Source organism: Papaver somniferum, chromosome 5 (genome assembly GCF_003573695.1).
Source record: "Papaver somniferum cultivar HN1 chromosome 5, ASM357369v1, whole genome shotgun sequence".
In the NCBI taxonomy this organism is placed as follows: domain Eukaryota; kingdom Viridiplantae; phylum Streptophyta; class Magnoliopsida; order Ranunculales; family Papaveraceae; genus Papaver; species Papaver somniferum.
Genome location: NC_039362.1, coordinates 175,041,292 through 175,046,147, shown reverse-complemented (window position 1 = coordinate 175,046,147; position 4,856 = coordinate 175,041,292). Strand labels below are relative to the sequence as shown.

General features: G+C 34.8%; 1 protein-coding gene across 3 annotated transcripts in view; it reads right to left on the bottom strand.

Moving 5' to 3' along the window:
• LOC113283735 overlaps nt 1–490 on the bottom strand; it is a 4,401-nt gene extending 3,911 nt beyond the window's left edge. The window contains exons 1-2 of one of the 3 annotated variants that reach the window (XM_026533074.1): nt 347–481; nt 74–142 (exon numbers count right to left, since the gene is read on the bottom strand). The gene's annotated coding sequence lies outside the window, so the exon portion shown is untranslated. Of the gene's footprint in view, nt 1–73; nt 143–346 lie in introns of all 3 variants that reach the window. The other 2 variants (XM_026533073.1, XM_026533075.1) reach the window with 2 other exon arrangements.
• Nucleotides 491–4,856: the final 4,366 nt, after the last annotated feature.

Here is a 4,856-nt window from a genome sequence, read left to right as displayed (position 1 = left end):
CCCCCCCCCCAATTTCTAAGTTCAGACACCATTAAAACACCAAATTTCTACTTAGGGTTTTAAAATTACTTACCTGATAATCAGACACCATTAAAACACCAAATTTCTACCTAGGGTTTTAAAATTACACCATTGAAGAAATCTGCATATTACATACGCTACAATCAATCAAAACCCAAACAGAAGTGTCTAAATTTATAGTAAACCCCGAATCGTTTTGTACCCTAATTTCATTACAAAAGAAGCCCAAATGAACATTTACAGCAAACCCCCAAATTCTAAGTTCAGACACCATTAAAACACCAAAAAATTCTACGGAAGTAATAGGGGTTTAAGGATTACTTACCTGATATTGTTAAGGGTTTACCCAGTGTTAGTTCTTCTTCCAAGTGATTCTTTCAAATTCAACTCATTCAGTTTTCTAGGAATTGTATTTAGTGCCCCAATTGAGGTGAAAGACGGAAAAAACCCGGTGCCGATACGATGTGGTCGGGCCACTTATTTGAAGTATATGGCCCATCTTTATAATTTGCCACCTAGATTTTCTTTCTCTAAAACATTTTTATTACCTAATTTTTTTGTCTTAACTTTCTATTTTTCTCAAAAAAGTTAAAGCAATTTCGGAGATTTAAAGGGGCAGGTTTTTAATTGGATATGTGGAAAAACATTAAGAGGGGCCAAGTACAAAATGTATGTGGCCCGACCACATCTTAAACGGAGCCGAAAAAAACAGTCTTCTATTTTTATACACTCTTCATAGTCAGTCTTCTGTCTTATTGGACCAAGCTACTCACTAACATTTTTTTTTGAACAAGATGAGTTAGATGCGACCCATAAACAAATATATTGAGTCAGATTCAGATGCGTCATGTGATATCAGTCAGATCCAAACGATTCATGAGTCTGGAAAAAACAAACAAGGTGTAAGTCTTTTAGAACCGAGTCATTTCGTTATATTTGGATCTGATTCATTATATATGGGTACATGACTCGTTAATTATTATGTGTTTTTGAATTATCTGAGAAAATAATTGTATATGATTCAAATATCCCCGATGGTATATGAGCCAAGTCAGATCTCGTCTCAGACTCCGGTCAGGTGCAAAGTGACATTTCTGAGTCAACTAGCTCTGGATCGGACTTATGAGCCGAGTTAAAATTATCTGGCTAGATTGGGGTACACTCAGATTAATTGGGTATACCTAATAAGACAAAACTCGGTTCATTATAAAGTAAAAAGCACCACCCCTTAACCAGTTATTTCCAAAATGTCTAATCTATCATTGCCTAATTAACATTAAGAATGTATTTAGGTTAATTAATTTAGTTAGTTAATTACTTAGTTGAATTAAAATTCTCAAACTAGATATTGTTTGGATTGAATTCATGGATTATGTGTTATGATTATTGAGGATTTTTTTTTTCTTGAGATTTTTTTTTTTGTAACGGAAATGAAACCACACTAGCCAAATACTTTTACAAAGGGGATTGCAAAGATGCTGAGTGATTTTATACTCAAAATTACATAAGGAATCGACACTTTCAATTTTGAAAATATGAAAAGTCGGCAAGGTCAACAATAAAATACCCTGACGTCTATGAAAAGTCGGCAAGGTCGACAAAACAATCCCTACCGACTATAGGATTTTTGACATACAAAAAAAGGTGTTACAAATGCATGATTAGTCGGCAACGTATTAATTCCATGACATTCCGACTAAACTATAGTCGTCAAGGTATAAGGATGAATACCGTGACGACCCTGTAAATGATAATTTCAGAGACGAAAAGTCGTCATGATATTCAATCTAGGAAGATAAAGACTAATACAAGTCGGAAAGGTCCAAAAAAACTGTCGACTAATACAAGTCGGCAAGGTCGACAAATTGTGGAAGCATACATAAACATACTCGATTTGAGATTGGGTACAAGGTCGATATTCAATCATACCCAATCTCAAAACCCGTTTTGAAATCTTTTTGGATAGGTTTTAGTCGGCATGTGTTTTTTTTGGGAAATTTGGACTTTTAGCACCTTTTAGACACCCCTTAGCACACTAGCTTGGATGGGTTTAAATTTAGAATACTTGGTTATACCCCAATCTAGCCAGGTAAAATTATACCATCTGACCTCGGTCGAGTCAAATCCAAACTAACAGGATTTGATTTTTCCCGAGTCAACAGTTTTGTCAGGATGCGACCCACCCGGATCTCACTTATTATACCGAATTTGACTCAAAAATTATAAAAATAATAGGCTTATAGAAAAAAATTATTCCAATGAGATTGTTGTATTGTGCCTAACGAGTCAGGTACAAAATGATACTTCTGAGTCAACTAGTTCCGAGTCGGATTTATGAGCCAAGTCATACCTCAAATCCATATCAAAAAAATTAAATAAAAAAACAATAGGTTGCCCACGATCACCCGACACCAACAAATGGAAGGTTTATCTTCAGAAATTTAGCAACAACGTTTGTCGCGGCAAAGGAACAACCTTCAGGAATAACAATGCCACTGGTAGCAGAAACTTAGACCATGCGTATGGGCCTAAAGGCACTCAGAAAGATAACAATACATCGATGGACACAATTATACTTAAAATATGACTCGCAAAACTTCGGTCCATTTTATCAACTACCGGTCATGTGACCACCCGTATTTTTGGACTTCCAGCGCATACGGATTCGACCTTGTGGGTCAGGTCCGATTCGGTTAGCAAATCCAAGTTTCCGGACAGCCACTCGTGTAGGATCATATTTTTCGTTCAAAAAGATTCTAGTAAAATTATAAAACTGCAAAATAATAATTACAAAATCAAACTATATTAAAACAAACCATCTCTCAGATTTAATTCAAAATTGCACAAAGCCCAAATCCCCATGATAAATAATATTTTCTTTTACGGCTAGTGTTTCTTCATTCTCTGTGAAAAGACGAGGGTACCCAAGTATACCTCAATCTAAAACTTTTCCACCTATAAGTCCTTTTCCGAAAGTGATTGTCTATGGACTGAGTCAAGAAAACATAACTAATCGGTTCACACTTCGTGTGGTCGTCTATGGATATGAGATCGAGACAATACAACAACGAAATATGTTTACTTGATAATAGGTTCGAACTTAACCAAACTTTATAGGATTGTCTATCAAGTAAAATAGGAATTAACATTTGTGTAATTTACTTTAAATTATAATAAGCATAATTATAATTGCGGAAAACAAACGTATATGACACAACAAGATTTTGTTAACGAGGAAACCGCCAATGCAGAAAAACCACGGGACCTAAACCAGAATTGAATACTCTCATAATTAAGCCTCTATACAAAATTAGACCAAATTCGTATAGTTGAGACCAAACAACTAAACCTATAATTCACCTAGTTTCCTCAGTATCCCTGCGCCTCCAACTTGCAGTAAGTCATGCACTTGGAACAATTCCTTTGGTTCGTATTCCAAACAGTAAAGGAACAACAAATCTTTTCGGTAGCAACTCTTTTCAAACAAAGTGATATCAGTCTAACAAAGGCTCTTCCGTTTAACCAATAAACTCCTTTGTCGGGTCCTTAGATCAATCTCTTAACAACTACCAAAGTAATTGTTTAGACTATGCAATCAATATTGTTAATCACAAAGAAGTGTATTGAAGTCGATCTACTCAACTAATCAAGCCAATCTATCACGAGGATAAACCGATTATATATAGTAGGATCCCTTTCCAGCCGAATCAAGTATAGTGCACACCAAAGATTATGAACCCAAAATGTCTTCTTGTCTTCGAATCTTCTTTGATCTTCAATCAGAAACTGTACACAATCAACTTGAATCTCTTGTGATCAATCACACACATAACGGAGTCTGTTAACGTTGGATTATCACAAGACGTCTTTAGATTTACAAACAGTCTAAAGATCCACGTCGTAAATTCTATCTAGTTTGAGTGAATCTTATATCAGAAGAGAAGATTCTCAAGCATAAACAAACGAGGTGCAATCAAATTTCAACCACCGTTAGTCAATCAAATCAATCGAAAACTAAAATAAACTGCAATTATCTAGTTTCCCACCAACGGTACTAATAGAGCTTCTCAATCCCAAAGAAGTCTTTAAACTGAGCGGACGTAAAAGATTTCGTCTAATTAGATTACTTTCCTCTCTGAATAGGCGGCTCCACCAGTAACAACACAACTAGGTAGTTTTGCTATCTCTAAGGATTAGTTTGCTAGGAATGCAAACTTCTATATTTATAGACAATGAAGTTTGGACACCAATGAATTTCCAAAACCGAATACTCTGAAAGATATGCGACAAACACAAAATCGGTTTTCATAATTCCTGGAAATGCACTGTCCAAATATTGACCGAAATCTCAGTATAAAATCTACAATTAGTAAATGCACATTACTAATTATTATTTTCTAAAGATATGCATTTAATTGCTGGAAATTAAATAGCATATAAAAACTAAACAACCTCAATAAAAGATTCTCAATTTATTTCGATATGGGATTATCCTTTAGCTATTAAGGAATATCTTTGAACAATTAAAGATAAGAGTTACCGCACATGTTCAAAGTATGTCGACATCCTTACTTTATAAGTCCTTTTTCATACTTACAATCTTGGAACCAATTTGCCACACTTCCAAACAAGTTTAGAATTGGTTCATCTGACTTCCAAGAACTATGTGATTGATTATCCTATCAAATCACCAATCATGGGTTTAACTTTTCTACCAAAACAAGTTTCGGTTCTACCTCCATGTGAATACTGTGCATAGTCACGCTACTGCATCCTTAACGGATAATGTTTTGAAATAAATATCACTAATAAAAATATAATTGTTTTCAATTAAC